Below are 18,502 nucleotides of genomic sequence, written 5' to 3'. Positions count from 1 at the left end.
TCCGTTTTTCGTTCTCGTCCATTGTGACTTTTATCCACAGAGGACGTATGTATGTGCCTCTGCAAAACATTCAGAACACGACTTAAAACAATTGACACTGTGCTTCTGCCAATGCTAACGTTGGAGTCATTTCCAACTGATCTTCGGTAAGACCCTTCTGCCAAAAATCGCAATACCGCAGTCAGTTGAATTTCAAAGGAAATGTTAGACGTGGTCAAGTGTGCTTTGAGTACGTTCAACAACAAATGCGGAAGCATTTTTATTTAATCGATATTATCCTATAAACCTGCATAACGATTTATTTGCTTTAATAATAATCTTCTCTTAAGTTCAGCTTTCTGGAAGAACCCACAATACTTAAGACGTGTCTGGTAGATGGATTGCTGTGATCCCTCAATATTTTCCGTTTAACATTTTCACAACTCTTTTCCTCCATCAATAAAAAACATGCAAATATGCAACAATTTTTTTTAAACGTTTTTGCAATTTTTTTAATTTTAAGATTTTAAAAAATTGCTAAAATATGCGAATTAAGTTTTGTTACGAATGCAAAATGAAAAGAGGAACCGGAAAAAGTCGCAACGTCTCATGGAACATGTATGATATTAATCTCTGTTTTTTCAAGAAAAAGAGGAAGAACAATCTGATCTCACGTCTTCAATAAATTAACAGTCTTTGGTTTGGTCGGCGATACTACAAATAATTCTAAATATTATGAGTCAAAATTCAATAAAAAAATACTTTACTAAAACAGTTTTAAAACGTGCAAAAGAAATTACTGTTTCTGAGAGTAATGATTGTGCTGTTTCTAGTGGGGATATTTCAATTCAACCCGAGAAACGGTCTAGTGAGGTAAAATTCATTTAATTTTATTTTTTTATGCATAATTGCATACAAAATAGTTTTCTTAAACTAACGAATTTTAGTCATTTGTTGATGATGTTGCTAATTTTTGCCGTCGTAATCTGGATGATAGAGAAATATATCAACTACTCACAAATGTATGGGTACCTGATACTCATTTTAAGTTTCCAGCATCAAGCGAACGGAATTTAAAATGTCGTGGCTGCAGTCATTCTCATGGCTCTCGTATTCACCATCTGAAGACGGCGCGTACTGTCTATTGTGTATTGCATTTGGTTGCAGCACTACTGGAAAAGGCAACCATCAAATTTTAAACGCTTTTGTGAAATCTCCATTTCGGCTGTGGAAGAAAGCCATTGAAAAATTTAAAGAACATCAGGATAAAGAATATCATAAGACTTCAGTGGAACGAGGAGCAAATTTTAAACTTATTCATGAAAACCAGAAGAACTCTATCATATATGAGATGGACACTGGTAGGAAAAAACAACAACTTGAGAATAGAAAAAAAATCATTCCTATCATTTGAACGGTTCTATTATGTGGGCGGCAAGGTCTATCTTTAAGAGGTCGCCGCGATCATGGTAGTATGTCATTGGATTTGCCTATTGAAAATGATGGCAACTTTTTGGCTCTTTTGCGTTTTGTAATAGATAGTGGGGATATTTCTTTAAAAAATCGCATAGAAAATACAGGAGTTTTTATCCGAATGCTGTTTATGTTCACTGTGCTAACCATAGCCTCAACCTTGCAGTATCACATTGTTGCAAAATACCATCGATGAGAAATTGTATTGGTACAATCAAAGATATAGTCAATCTCTTCCGACTATCAACTAAATCAGGAGTAGTATTGAAAAATTGCATTCAAAAATCCTGTCCAAACGCAAAACAAACTAGACTTCTAAAATTTTGCGAAACGCGCTGGGTAGAACATATCGAATCCCTATCTTTGTTTTCAGACGTTTTTCAATACATTTGTGAAGCGTTGGAGGAGCTTGATGACAGCAACGTCAGATATGATTCAACAAAGTCAAATGCCCTTTTAGCGGCAATTCGGACACCTCCATTTATTATTGCGTTAAGAGTAATGAAACCAGCATTCTCTTTATCAAAAAATATAAGCCAGTATCTGCAGAAGGAGCAATGCGATCTTAGTAGCTGTGTCAATTACATCGATACTTTATTTGCAGAATTAAAAGAAATGCGCGCAAACGCAGATCAATCTTTCAAGGCAATATTTAATTCAGCTAAGGCTATAGCGACGGAAATTGGAATAGAAATTAAAGTGCCCCGAATTGTATCCCGACAGGTCAATAGGGAAAATTACGAAGGATGTCCAGAAGCGTACTATCGTCGGTCAATTTTTATACCCTTTCTGGACCACTTTTTGGAGGAGCTAAACGAACGATTTTTAAGGCACCGTGACTTGCTTTTAAAAATACAAAACATATTACCTAGCAAATCTAAACAGCTCAATGAAACGCAAATGGAGGATACAGTCCGTACTTTGGAAAAACAGTGGCCAAGAGACACAGAATCCAGGAACAATTTTCTTGAAGAATTTGAATTATGGCGAAGGTAACAATTAAAATTTTATAATTATTTGATCGCATTTTAATTCAAATCTTATATAAATAGACACAACCTAAATCAAACAAAAGATCCTGGGACATTTATTGATTGTTTAAATTTGTGCGACAATATGATATTTCCGACAATACATCGCTTCCTGCAAATTGGAGCTACATTACCAGTTTCAGTCGCGTCAAGCGAGCGTCGATTGAAAACTTATTTAAGAAATAAAACTGGGCAAGACAGATTGAATGGATTAGCATTGCTTAACGTACATAGAGATTACTGCTATATACAGAGCTATACACAGAGCTAGAAATAGGGAAATTATGTCAAAAAGCAATAGAAGATTAAATTTTTAATAATAAAAATTAAGGTCTTATTTTAAATTAAACCCACCCCCCCCCCCAATTTTTTTGGCCACGCGCCTGGTTATTGTAACCAATTCATTAGTTATGGGAATTCCTATTTGATTTTGTGAACTTTTTTACAGTTGTTTTGTATATATGATGGGAAAAATAATTAAAACATTGTTCTTATAACAAAAAATAGGTTACTGTTATGATATCCTTATTGTAATAATCGAATGCAACCAACCATTTCTCTGGGTGTACTTATAGGTACACCCAGAGAACACATTCGTTGCCTCAACCGAATTATTTGCCAAACCAAAGCAGGTGGTTCCATCCAAAGACAATAAACTTGAGGAAGATAGGAAATTGGCTTGCGTCATACCAAATGTTTCATTTACCATGTTAGTTCCATACATGTTTATAATTTTTTTTTGTTTTTATTTTTTAAATGATAAACTTAATTTTCTTAATGAAACAATGTTAAATTTTAGGCAACAACAACAAAATTAAAGTTTCCAGTTTAAGGAAATTTATTTCGTGCACTTAATTTCTTTTTATTTGCATTTTAATGCTATGTCAATACTTGTAGATGCGTTTGGTTCGAGTATAAAACTAAATGGTAAATGGTTTGATCTCCTCAGTAGCCAATTTCCTAGAGTTTATTGTCTTTGGTTCCATCAACTTTCAATGATATCTGTCAGTACAACGAACATTTGGCAATTGTAACTGAATGGTAGTATGTTGCAAAGACAATAAACTTAAGGAAGATAGGAAATTGGCTTGCGTCATACCAAATGTTGCATTCACCATGTTAGTTCCATACATGTTTGGAAAAAATGAATGTAAATTGACCGAACTATCATTGAGCTCTAAATGTGGAATTTTCATTATAACGATCAATTTCCAACCAATCTATTCTCTGTGTGTAATAAATTATGAAAATAAATATAAACAAGTATATACGGCCGTAAGTTCGGCCAGGCCGAAGCTTATGTACCCTCCATCATGGATTGCGTAGAAACTTCTTCTAAACACTGCCATCCACAATCGAATTACTTAAGTTGCGGTAACGCTTGCCGATGGCAAGGTATCTTAAAACCTCCTAACACCATCTTCTAAATTGTATGTCCATACGTGGTATATATTAAATCAAAAAAGATCGATCCAATACGTATATAATTCAATAGAAAGAAAATATTAAAAAATTTTCTATGGAAATCAAAATTTCACAAAATTTTCTATAGAAATAAAAATTTTGACAAAATTTTCTATTGAAAGAAAATTTTGACAAAAATTTTTTCAGAAATAAAATTTTAACAAAATTTTCTATAGAAATAAACTTTTGACAAAATTTTCTATAGACATAAAATCTTGGTCGATTATTTTTGGCTCGAGTGGCAACTATGATTATGAACCGAATAAAATTTGAACAAAATTTTCTATAGAAATAAAATTTTGACAATGATGAAAATTTTATTATGAACCGAATAAAATTTTAACAAAATTTTCTCTAGAAATAAAATTTTGACAACATTTTCTATAGAAATAAAATTTTGGTAGATTATTTTTGGCTCTAGTGGCAACCATGATTATGAACCGATATACTAACACCACGTTCCTACTTTGAACCGGATCGGATGAATTTTGCTCCTCCAAGAGGCTCCGGAGGTCAAATCTGGAGAACGTTTTATATGGGGGCTAGATATAATTATGGACCGATATGGACCATGTTCCAAATTACAACCGGATTGGATGAAATTTGCTTCTCTTGGAGACTTCGCAAGCCAAATCTGGGGATCGGTTTATATGGGGCCTATATATAATTATGAACCGATGTGGACCAATTTTTGCACGGTTGTTAGAGACCATATACCAATATCATGCTCCAAATTTCAGGCGGATCGGATCATATTTGCTTCTCTTTGAGGCTCCGCAAGCCAAATCTGGGGATCGGTTTATATGGGGGCTATATATAATTATGGACCGATGGGTACCAATTTTTGCATGGTTGTTAGAGACCATATAGTGACACCATGTACCAAATTTCAGCCGGATCGGATAAAATTTGCTTCTCTTTTAGGCTCCGCAAGCCAAATCTGGGGATCGGTTTATATGGGGGCTATATATAATTATGGACCGATGTGAATCAATTTTTGCATGGTTGTTAGAGACCATATACCAACACCATATACCAAATTTCAGCCGGATCGGATGAAATATGCTTCTGTTTGAGGCTCCATAAGCCAAATCTGGGGATCGGTTTATATGGGGGCTATATATAATTATGGACCGATGTGGACCAATTTTTGCATGGTTGTTAGAGACCATATACCAACACCATATACCAAATTTCAGCCGGATCGGATGAAATATGCTCCTCTTTTAGGCTCCGCAAGCCAAATCTGAGGGTCCCTTTATATGGGGGCTATACGTAAAAGTGGACCGATATGGCCCATTTTCAATACCATCCGACCTACATCGATAACAACTACTTGTGCCAAGTTTCAAGTCGATAGCTTGTTTCGTTCGGAAGTTAGCGTGATTTCAACAGACGGACGGACGGACGGACGGACATGCTCAGATCGACTCAGAATTTCACCACGACCCAGAATATATATACTTTATGGGGTCTTAGAGCAATATTTCGATGTGTTACAAACGGAATGACAAAGTTAATATACCCCCATCCTATGATGGAGGGTATAAAAAGATTAGGTGCTAACAACAAAGGTTTTTGACCTATATATGAGATCAATGTACAGATGGATGAAATAATGCTTGTCGATTTTTAAATGGGTATTATTGGGTACACCAATGGCAGATGTTATTATGTGGCAAAACTACAAAACCTAATTCAATACACACTTACCTCCGTAAAGCTCTAGATATAAATACAGATCAACTTAGAACCGCCGTTGACTCGTTGTATAATTTTATGTGTTAAATTCAACAAAAAGCTCGCTTTCCATAAAAAGTATTTGTGCTTGTTGGGCTATTAAGCCGGCAATTTTTATGGAATCTTTTATAAAATACTGTTTTTACTAAATCGGTACGATACTTACTTTAACCCAAATTCTAATCTACACTTGTTAATGAGAAAAATTTTATTTAATTTATTGCGGACTATTAATAAGTAAATTTAGTGACGATGTTCCCCGTTTAGCAAATTTGGTATCTAAATTTTCAATGTTTTTTTTTTTTTTTTTTTTTTATTTTCATTTTATTACGACTGAGTTTGACTCATCTAGTAATTTCTTGATAGCTTAATACAACAACTTATCACTAGAAAATGTAGCCTAGCTAAGTTGATTTATAGGAAAATAGTTCAATAACTACATCCTAGTTTCTGGTCTCATTATAGAGATGGAGTTAAATCCATCGGTACTGTCCTTCGCAGCCTTCTTGTGGATCGGTAGTTCCGGACAATGTTATTTAAGTCTTGGTTGACATGATCTTGTAATTTCTTTGCATGTTTCAGTGAGTTGAGGGTTATTTCTTCCTCAACAGTTCTAACCCCCAAGTCTCGGTGCAAGTCAGCGTTCCGTATGTACCAAGGAGCATTAGCAATGGTACGCAGTATTTGGTTTTGGGTTTTTTGAATCTTTACCAGTTCTTGTTTGGCAGTGCAGCCCCAAAGCTGGATACCGTAAGTCCATATTGGTTTAATTATTTGATTATATAGGAGCAGTTTGTTTTTGATGGATATTCTATTGTCTACTAGCATCCAGTACATTTCGGAGTATTTTATTTTCATTTCCTGATTCTTTTTCTTAACATGTTCCTTCCATTTGATTTTAGTGTCAAGAGTCATCCCCAAGTACTTCGCAGTGTTTGCGTAAGGTATTATTGAACCATTTAAATACAGTGGAACATAGGCAGTTTTTTTATTTGAAAAGTAAATATGTACAGACTTACTTTCATTTAAGTGCATTCTCCATATATTGACCCAGTTAGAAATGCTTGAAAGAACTATTTGCAGTTTATTCGTGGCTTCTGTTTCAGAACTAGCAGTAGTAATTATGGCAGTATCATCGGCGAAGGTAGCAATAGTCGCATCGGGTGTGTTAGGTATATCTCTAGTATACAGTAAATACAGTATTGGTCCAAGTACACTACCTTGAGGTACTCCAGCCCTAATTGGTTTCAGTTCCGAGTACTTATTCTCTATTCGTACCCTGAAAAGTCTATTGTCCAAGTACGATACCAGGATTTCGTAAAATTGTTTTGGCAGATCATTGTAGATTTTAGTTAAAAGGCCTTCATGCCATACTTTGTCAAATGCTTGTCCTACGTCTAGGAATACAGCAGAGCAAACTTGTTTGTTTTCAAATGCTCTTTCTGCACAGTCGACAATTCGATGAACTTGTTGTACTGTGGAGTGCTTGTTACGGAAACCGAATTGGTGATCCGGAATCAGTAACCTTCGATTCAACAATGGTTGCAGTCTTTTTAAAAAAAGTTTCTCAAATATCTTTGACATAGTAGGTAGCAGTGATATCGGTCTGTATGATGTTACTTCATGATCGGGCTTACCAGGCTTCTGTATTACTATAATTTCCGCAACCTTCCATTCTAAGGGAACATGCCTTAGACGAAAGCAAGCGTTAATTATATAAAGTAATTTTTTCGTTGCTATAGGGGGAAGCTTTTTAAAAATTTTACCAGTTAACAAGTCATACCCAGGTGCTTTTTTAGCACTAAGATCATTCGAAATAATATATTGCAGTTCTTTCAGCGAAGCAGGTTTGATTGCAAGATAATCTACTTTCTCAATTTTACTAATTTGTACATTGACAAATTTACTTTCAAGTGGTTTGAATATTTTACAGAAATGATTCGCAAACAATGCTGCCTTTTCTTCAGATTTTCTTATCCAACAACCGTCACTATTTTTAATTGGTGGTATTTTTGGCGGAGCTTGGTTAATAGAACGTGAAGCCTTCCATAGACTATATTTAGCTTCCTTTGTGGGGGCCAAATTCCCTAAGTATAAGGACATTTCCCTATTTTTGGTTTCACTAGTCAGACGCTTAAGTTCATTAACAAGAGTGTTCAATATTCTTTTATTCTCTGGGGTTCTTTCCTTCTGCCATTTCTTCCTGGCTTTTCTTTTTCTCGACAATAGTTCTCTGATTTCAAGTGGGTACGTAGTACTATTTTTAGATGATTTAATTGTGGGTGTACTTTCCCATGCTGATATTTGTATTGCCTCAATGAATTTCTGTAGCTCTTCTTCTAATTGTACTACAGTTTTAATTGGAGTATTCAGTTCTATCTTTTCAGTCAGTATATGTTTGAAAAAGGTCCAGTTCGTTCGGTTGTTGGTAAGAAGATTGCTATTATTCTTTTCAATAATGCTATCGCTAACAGTCATTATAATAGCAGAATGATCTGAAGAAGATAGTTCAGTAGTGTTTTCTATGAACACATAGTTTTGGGATATGTTTTTTGTTACGAAGAAATCGATCAGGTCAGGAACTCTTTCCTCATTTGTTGGCCAATATGTTGGTTCATTACCAGAGTATATTTCACACTTGTGATGTCTACATGCCTTTTGTAATTGTCGTCCTTTGGGAGAGGTTAGTCTCGAACCCCAGATTTTATTTTTAGCATTAAAATCTCCTCCAACGATGAAATGGTTTTCTAAAGATTGTAGAACTTCGATGTATTGGTCAGTTTTTATATTATATCTGGGTGGAGAATATAAAGCAGCTATTTTAAATAAATTATTTTTCAGTCGCACCGAGACGCAAGCAATTTGAAACATTTCATTTTCAATTTGCTTCTCTTCTTGATGTTCAATATTATTTTTTATTATAATGGAAGCACCCCCTCTGGGTCTTTTCGATGGATGAAATGCATTATAAATCGAATAACCTTTGATTGTGACAATGGATATGTTTGTCAGATGGCTTTCAGATATTAATAGTATATCTATATGTTTATTATTAAGAAAATATTCTATTTCATTTACACGGCTTAATAAACCATTACAGTTCCATGTCGCAATTCTTAACGTCCCCATTATTGTGTTGATGTAATTCTAGGGTTTATATCATTGATCTTTTCTAGGAGTTTTTGGATGAGTTCACATTGAGAATTTAAGCGTTTACTTATTATTTCCATATTTTTCAAAATTTCATTTAATATAAGTGAGTTATCTACAGTAGTTGTATTTTGGCTGTGTAAAACCTCTGAATATGTTGTAGGTTGACTGTGTTTTTCCACTGTGTTCTTCAGAGAACTTCGAATATTTAGTTGTTGAAAATTTGTTTGCGGTGTTTGCCTTCCTCTTGTGTTTGATTCCTGAGGTTCTATATTGGTTTTTGGTAACTTTCCTTCTTTTGCTGATTTTGATTTATTACGAATTTTCTGGAGTTCTTTCGCTACTTCACAACCCCTGTAGCTAGCGGGATGGTTTCCTTTACAGTTAACGCATTTCGGAACTATTGTTTTTGGCTTTTCACAAAGCTCAGTTTCGTGCTTACCTGCACATTTCACACATCGCGGCTCTTTTTGGCAATAACCTTTAGTGTGATTGAATCCCTGACACCGTTTACATTGTGGTATAAGCTTTGTTTGGGGACGAACAGCTTCCACTTTAACTCGAAGTTTTAGGATGTTGGTTATTTTGAAGATGTCTTCCATATTGTCATCTTTGTGAAAAGTGACTCGGAACAAGGGCAGTTTTCGATAGCTGTATGAGTCATCGTCTCTACGTTCTTTTTGCAAAATATTGACTGCATCAATCGGGTTGAAACCCATACTTTGAAGATCTTCTAGAATATCTGCTTTTGTACACGTATGGTGAAGTCCACGTATAATTACTTTATTCGGTCTCTCAGTTTTGTTTTCATAGGTGTACCACTCAGTTTTCATGGAATTCAGCGTTGCTGATAAGTTTCTGTACTCAGTTGGGTCAGCAGTGTTAATTTTCCAAACATTATTATTTAAAGCAGTTATGGTGTAGTTTTGAATATTTGCTGATTTCAATATATTAGTTATTGCTTCATAGCTTGTAATGCCAACAATATTAATTGGAGGCGGCCTATCTACCCATCCCTGTTTTGGTTGGGATTCATCATTGTTAATGTTATCTTCACTAACAATATTAGTTTGGGTTTCGTTTTTTTGATGCTTTTTATTAGCTTTATTTGCTCTATACTTGCTTTTTTTACTCCTTTGTATTATCCAATTGGTTTCTCTTTCCAATTCGTCTTCATCTGTTAAATATTGGTTAGAAACGGTATTATCAGTTACTGCCTCAGTTATTTTCTGGTTATCCATTGCATCATCTGCCAAGGATTCGTAATTTTCAGTGTCGACATTTTGTGTCCCTTTATTGGACAGTAATTGTTCTTTTAGAACAATGTTTTCATCTCTTAATTGATGTAATTCAGCGAGAATATTATTAATAGAAAGCTGCATTTCACTTATTTGCTGCTTTAGCATGACATTTTCGTTTTGAATTATCTGACTTCTATTACCACGCAGAGGAGTTCCTCCCCCTGGAGGCGGGTTGTTGAAGCTCATTTCGTATTTCAAAACTAATATCCGTTAAATACAGGGTGACTCGGTCATATAAAATTTCATAGCAATGAACACCACCATCACCTGTTAGGTCTGGTAACGCTATGAATGAATGACAAGATCAGCTGCTGTTATTTATTTTTCCACTCACAAAGGACAGCAATAGATTATTTTTTATCGTAATTAGCTTATTTTTGTTTACAATTTTGCCAGTGGTGAACTTTTGTGTGGCAAAATAGTATTATTTTAGCAAAATGTTTTTCAGTTTGTTTTGCACAATCGACAACTTCCAAGGAAGCGGCAACAATCGCGACACTACCGGGGACGGAGAGGAGTCGTATGCAAATGGTTTTAACGCGCAAGGTATGGTTGTTTACTTTTTTATTTACAATTCAGACAGAGCGCTTTGATAACACGTCTACTTCCGAAAAGCTATTTTGGTATTATAATTTTCAATGTTGACATTACTATTTATTTGTTGCAACAACTACCTTACGTGAATCCCATGATTGAACTAAAATTCTTTTAGTATACTCAACTTTTGGTTATGTTAATTCCCATGCTGTCGGCTTCACTACGGTGGTGGTTAATTTTATGAACCATAAAACTAACATAAAACAACAACTACCTTACGTGAATCCCATGATTGAACTAAAATTCTTTTAGTATACTCAACTTTTGGTTATATTAATTTCCATGTTGATTCCCATGCTGTCGGCTTCACTACACACAGAAAACAGATTGGTTGGAAATCTGTTGTACTAACGAAAATTCTACATTCAGAGTTATATATCAGTTCTGACAATCTATTTACTTGGATCACAAGCAGTTTTTTGTCCTTAATACCATTTGGCTATAATTTCAATAGATTCTCAGTTGTAATTGAAAATAAATTATTGTAGCAACTAAATGTGTCTCTTCTGAAACATTTTATTTGAATTCGATTGATATGACCTACCTTAAATAAATTTCGTAACTCTCATTTAGTAGTCCTTACTGATATATGGTAGTCTCAGCCGAATGCCTTTTGATGAATTTCTCAAATGTCATTTCTATTTGAACAAATTATTTATTATTCAAATAAGACATTTTTATTTGTTTCAAATTAAAACTAATTTATACTACATCGTAGCATAAAACAAAAAGCATATACATAGTATATAGAATGACAATATAGACTGTGGATTTTAACTGTTCATGGCGCCTCCCGTTTTGTATCAGGCAATCCAAGATATGATACATGTGTGGATATGTTCTGAAATTAGTTTTATTAACTCCAACATGGATACATGTACCCCAGAACTTTCTAATTTTATTTGTTAATATCCATATAATAGTGGCCTATTTTTAAGGTATGTAACATTATGTACTCTGGACACAACTTTGTGCAGAGCAATCAGCTCGGAGCAACCAGTGATTTAGTTCTGCCGTTTAAGAAGCTACATTTCAGAGACGAATGCAGTTGGATGTGGAAAATCTTACTAAATCTGAACGATTTTATCAATGCGTTCACACCACGAATGTTCAATTACTGATATCCATAAAAATTACAAAATATCTTTGATGCTGCTGAAATCAGGTACATAATGACCGGGAAAATAACAGGGTTGCAGCAACCATGTTACAAGTTCACCGTCAAAAAAAATTTTTTGCTCTAAGAATCTGGGTGTGGATACATTTTGATGCAATAAATAGAGATTCTGGACAAAAATTGTTATCTACTAATTACATACATTTAGCGTGTTTAGAATTATTTGTACCACTATAACTATATGTAAATAAAATAAAATATAATATTTAACGGTGAAGTAATTGATTTTTAAATATATTTTTAATTCGGTCATGAGTATTATTTAGGTTGGGCAACACAACCGAATGATAAAGGTAGTCACAACCAATATCGTCGGCACACCCAACCAACACCATATGTGGTATTAGTTGTGTTGACCGAATCATTCGGATGACACAACTGCCAACTGATAGTAGCTGCAACTGCCAAAAGGAGGTTGGCAATAAATTCGGTTGTCACAACCAATCTGTATTCTCTGTGTATGGTGGTGGTTAGCTCCACAATTTTATGAACCATAAAACTAAATTGATCGGCATTGGTCATTGCAACCAATTGAATGGTTATGGGAATTCCTATTTGATTTTGTGAATTTTTATACCCTCCACCATAGGATGGGGGGTATATTAACTTTGTCATTCCGTTTGTAACACATCGAAATATTGCTCTAAGACCCCATAAAGTATATATATTCTGGGTCGTGGTGAAATTCTGAGTCGATCTGAGCATGTCCGTCCGTCCGTCCGTCCGTCCGTCTGTTGAAATCACGCTAACTTCCGAACGAAACAAGCTATCGACTTGAAACTTGGCACAAGTAGTTGTTATTGATGTAGGTCGGATGGTATTGCAAATGGGCCATATCGGTCCACTTTTACGTATAGCCCCCATATAAACGGACCCCCAAATTTGGCTTGTGAGGCCTCTAAGAGAAGCAAATTTCATCCGATCCGGCTGAAATTTGGTACATGGTGTTAGTATATGGTCTTTAACAACCATGCAAAAATTGGTCCACATCGGTCCATAATTATATATAGCCCCCATATAAACGGACCCCCAAATTTGGCTTGTGAGGCCTCTAAGAGAAGCAAATTTCATCCGATCCGGCTGAAATTTGGTACATGGTGTTAGTATATGGTCTCTAACAACCATGCAAACATTGGTCCACATCGGTCCATAATTATATATAGCCCCCATATAAACGGACCCCCAAATTAGGCTTGTGAGGCCTCTAAGAGAAGCAAATTTCATCCAATCCGGCTGAAATTTGGTACATGGTGTTAGTATATGGTCTCTAACAACCATGCAAAAATTGGTCCACATCGGTCCATAATTATATATAGCCCCCATATAAACCGATCCCTCGATTTGGCTTGCGAGGCCTCTAAGAGAAGCACATTTTATCCGATCCGGCTGAAATTTGGTACATGGTGTTAGTATATGGTCCCTAACAACCATGCAAAAATTGATCCACATCGGTCCATAATTATATATAGCCCCCATATAAACCGATCCCCCGATTTGGCTTGTGAGGCCTCTAAGAGAAGCAAATTTCATCCGATCCGGCTGAAATTTGGTACATGGTGTTAGTATACAAACTCTAACAACCATGCGAAAATTGGTCCACATCGGTCCATAATTATATATAGCCCCCATATAAACCGATCACCAGATTTGACCTCCGGAGCCTCTTGGAAGACCAAAATTCATCTGATTCAGTTGAAATTTGGTATGTGGTGTTAATGTATGGCATCAAACTCCCATGCAAAAATTGGTCGATATCGGTCCATAATTATATATAGGCCCCATATAAACCGATCCCCAGATTTGACCTCCAAAGCCCCTTGGAAGAGCAAAATTCTTCCCATTGGGTTGAAATTTGGTACGTGATGTTAGTATATGGTACCCAACAACCATGCAGGAAATGGTTCCTATCAGTCCATAATTATATATAGCTCCCATATAAAGCGATCCCCAGATTTGACCTCCGGTGCCTTTTGGAGAAGCAAAATTCATCCGATCTGCTTGAAATTTGGTACGTGGTAGAAGTATATGATATTTAACAACCATGCCAAAAGTGGTCCATATCAGTCCATAATCATACATAGCTTCATATAAACCGACCCCGAGATTTGGTTTTGGAGCCTCTTGGAGGAGCAAATTTCATCCGAGTGAGTTGAAATTTGGTACATTGTGCTAGTATATGGTCGTTAACAACCATGCCTAACTAGGTCCATATCGGTCTATAGTTATATATGGCCCTTTGATAAATCGATCCCCAATCACGCAAAAATTGGTCCATATCAAGTTCATAATTGTATATAGCCCCCATGTAAGCGACCCCCATATTTCAATTCTGGCTCTCTACGTACCGTGCAAAAAGTTCATATCGATTCGTAATTATTTGTAGACTTAACTATACATAACTTTTTTGCCTAATATATACCACTATGGACTAACTCACAATTTAGAAAACGATGTTAAGAAGTTTTAAGATACCACAACCCAAGTAATTCGATTGTGGATGATAGTCTTTCGTAGAAGTTTCTACGCAATCCATGGTGGAGGGTACATAAGATTCGGCCTGGCCGAACTTACGGCCGTATATACTTGTTACAGTTGTGTTGGATATATAATGAGGGAAATAATCAAAACATTGTTCTTGTAACAAAAAGTAAGTTACTGTCATTATCTCCTTATTGTAATGATCGAATTGCAACCAACAATTTCTCTGGGTGTACCAAGCAACAATATATTGTTTTGGTAGTTACGTTCTGAACAAACTGGATTTTTGAAGGAAAAACAATACGATTTTGTTAGTGGCGTTAGTTTTGTTCGCAGTATTATGTGCATAATGGTTGCTTCAAACTTGGTCCAAATTGAGGCACATCTTGCCAACTTCTAGGAGCCGATGGGTATGGAACATGTATAGAAATATAAAAACATAGATCGGCCACGATTTCTATGACATTTCGGATCCCCAATTTGTGATCCGGAAGTAGTGTAAACTTGGATCTCCAATGAACTCCATTTTTTGATCCTTTGATTGCATTAGAAGTTGTGCCTTGGAAATTCATTTGGATGAAGAAAAACTAAAAAACAATTTTTTTCCAATTTCACTTTTTATTTTTATCAGTAATTTTTGTCACACTTTCATTTTCCTTTTATCTAATTTTTACAAATTGATAAAGTTCTTCACCGCGGGTTGAACCCGGGTCTGTTGGAACCATAACAGAACGCCTTAGCACACTCAGCCACAAACGCCATTGAACACGATGCATCAATGGCGTTTGTGGCGATGCATCCAATCCCACGGCGGCGGGTTCTACGCACCGGATTGACCCGATGGATACCAGCCATCGGCCAGCGGCTGCCACCTCAGTGTACGTGTTGTCTCGTCCATTTTTTCGTGTTGGAGAAGGTGCATCCCGGGGAGCCTTCTCCGCCTGCTTTTGGTCCGAGCCGGGATAGAGGAAAACCCCGGACCATGGTACTGTGCCGTCTGCCGAAATCGAATTCACCATCGCTCGGTTTCGGTGAGGTGTAACCGGTGCATGGAATGGGTGCACTTCCGGAATTGCTCCGGCCTAACATCGCTGCGGGAGTATAGTCAAACTGACTTCGTGGCAGGATGCTGTGCCAATGACAGCAGCAGTGGGTCATCTGATTATGTGACCCCACCGACTTCTCCCGCACAACAATATTCTCCGCCGCAGCATCTTACACCGAATATTGTTGTACCAGTTCCGGAGAGTGCATCATTTTTGCAATTTAATTGCAACGGGCTCCGTGGTAAGATTAGTGAGATCGTAGACTTTATGAATCGGAAAAGGATAGGGGTCGCGGCGATCCAGGAAACAAAGCTGAATCCCACCTGCAGCCTACGACATTGTGATGGGTACAATGTCCTACGGAAGGATCGCACAAGAAATGGAGGTGGTGGCCTGGCTTTCATATTACACCGTTCCGTGCAGTATAGACCTATCACGCTTGTGCTAGACACTAATGACCCGTACATGGAATGTATGGGGGTAGCAGTTAAGTGTGGGGCTGCCGAGATAGAGCTATACAATGTGTACATACCGCCGGTTGGTAGCTGTGCTCCTGGTTATAGCCCAAACATTGAGTGGTTGTTGAGCGGGCATAACCGATTGGTTCTAGGAGATTTTAATGCCCACCATGAACTTTGGCATTCTCTCCTGAGTAATGACCAGAGGGGCATAGCTTTGGCAGAGCAGATAGACGACTCCACATTTTGCACGGTGAACGAAGAGGCCCCCACGAGAATTATGGGTGACTGCAGCAGTTCGCCAGATTTATCGTTAGCATCGCCTGGTCTGATAAATGACGTCTCCTGGCAACCCGTCATTTCATTGGGTTCGGACCACCTCCCCATAATTCTCACCATCAACCGACCCTCCGATTTCATAACCTCTGAACGCCGGACGTTTATTAATCAAAAGAAAGCCAACTGGGAAGGCTTCAGAGAATACACCGATCGCCGCTTCAGTGAGCTCCCGTCCCCCTCACATGTTCATGTTGCCCAGAGGGAGTTCCGGGACATCATCAACGCAGCAGCCGCTCGCTTCATACCCGCTGGTCGAATTGCCCAGGTGAGGCCCAACTTCCCAGCCGAAGCGGCGGGACTCGCAGACGAGCGTGATGAACGCCGTCGTGCTAACCCTGCTGATCCTAGAATCAGAGAACTAAATCTAGAGATTAGTAAGATAGTCGACGAGCACAAGCGGAACACTTGGTTAGAGCACCTGAAGCAATGTAACTTAGGAACAGGAACTGGTAAATTGTGGTCAACAGTTAGAGCCCTCTCGGGATTTCAGTCACATTTGGCGACGTGACTGTGACTGATCCGAAGAGGTGCGCCAAATACTTCAACCGACAGTTTGTCGAGCATCCCGAGAGTGATAGAGCGAAAAGGAGAGCCACCCGTCGTGTACGTGGTCTCCGAGCCGATGACACACCACAATTTACTGCAGCCGAAGTTACCAATGTCATCAACAGCGCGAAACCATCTAAGGCGCTGGGCCCTGACGGAATTTCAATGCTAATGCTGAAGCATCTGGGAATACTGGGAGTTGAGTACCTGACCAGACTCCTCAATTTGTCTTTGGAATCACACATTATACCCGATGTCTGGAAAATGGGAAGGGTGATTCCACTACTGAAACCGGGCAAAGATTCGAGCAAAGGTGAATCGTACAGACCGATATCCCTTCTTTCGCCAGTAGCCAAGACACTTGAGGCATTACTCCTCCCCAGCCTTGTGGAGAATTTTCCAGCTGCCCACCATCAACATGGATTCCGTAAGGTACATAGTACGACAACAGCCTTACATGCCATTTCGACACATATTAATAAGGGACTTAACCAGCCCAGGCCGTGTCACAGGACGGTCCTCGTGGCGCTTGACCTATCGAAAGCATTCGATACGGTCAACCATGCCACATTATTTGAGGACATCGAGAATACGTCCCTACCGGCAGGAGCGAAGCGTTGGGTGCTGAATTATATGTGTGGACGCCAGTCGTACGTGGAATTCAGGGACAGAAAGTCAAGACCGCGTAGAGTTAAACAGGGAGTTCCCCAAGGTGGGGTGATATCTCCGGCACTGTTTAACCTCTACATGTCCTCGATTCCACCCCCTCCTGACGGCGTCGAGATTGTATCATATGCGGATGACTGTACAATCTTGGCATCTGGGCCCAATATTGATGACATTTGCGATCGGTTGAACGTCTACATAGCTAATCTTACCAGTTATTTCAATGCGAGAAACTTGAGGATATCCCCCACCAAATCCTCAGCCACACTATTTACTACATGGACGGCAGAAGTGCGCAGGCAGTTGAATATCAGAGTCGATGGAGTAATAATTCCGACCACAAATTACCCCAAGATTCTTGGGGTCACATTCGACAGCCTTTTTAGGTCATCTGCCCATGCCACTGCAATTTGTAATAAGCTCCGTGGTAGAAACAAGGTCCTCAAGTCACTAGCCGGCAGTACTTGGGGTGCGGACAAAGAAACCTTGCTAACTACTTATAAGGCAATTGGCCGGTCAGTGGTAAACTATGCAGCGCCAGTGTGGACACCGCAGACCAGTGATACGCAGTGGAATAACATACAAACCTGCCAGAACGCTGCTCTTAGAACTGCGACTGGGTGTCTCCGCAGCACACCCCTGGATCACCTTTATGTGGAGACAAAGATCATCCCTGTGCGAAGACACAACTACATGTTGTCAAAGCAGTATCTCCTGGGTTGTTATCGCAGTAATCATCCAAACCACCATCTTATGGATACACATCCACCACCCAGGAACGTAAGGGTTGATATACATAATCTAGAGCGCGAGATCCAGCGCTATAAAAGAGAGCCTCTAGATCAAGCAGCGTACCAGGCAGGTTTGAACAGGATTCATGAGGATACTGTAGCTGAAGCGGTGAGAAGCTACAAGGTTAATCCTGTTCTTGGAGTCCGACCACCGCCCATAGCACCGGAGGAAAGAGACCTCCCACGGCAGACTAGGGTAGTTTTGGCCCAATTAAGATCAGGCAAGTGCAGCCGCCTCAATTCCTACTTATCGGTGATTGATAGCA

General features: G+C 38.2%; 1 long non-coding RNA gene across 1 annotated transcript; it reads left to right on the top strand.

Annotated features, from left to right (window-relative positions):
- Window positions 1–10,465: 10,465 nt before the first annotated feature.
- On the top strand, window positions 10,466–12,122 carry LOC142225874 (uncharacterized). Its single transcript, XR_012719474.1, has 2 exons — window positions 10,466–10,684; window positions 11,674–12,122. It is a non-coding gene; the product is annotated as an uncharacterized LOC142225874 (long non-coding RNA).
- Window positions 12,123–18,502: the final 6,380 nt, after the last annotated feature.

The sequence above is a fragment of the Haematobia irritans genome, chromosome 2, assembly GCF_050003625.1.
Source record: "Haematobia irritans isolate KBUSLIRL chromosome 2, ASM5000362v1, whole genome shotgun sequence".
NCBI classification, from domain to species: domain Eukaryota; kingdom Metazoa; phylum Arthropoda; class Insecta; order Diptera; family Muscidae; genus Haematobia; species Haematobia irritans.
The sequence above is the reverse complement of the archived record's forward strand: the minus strand, read 5'-3'. Positions and strand labels throughout refer to the sequence as shown.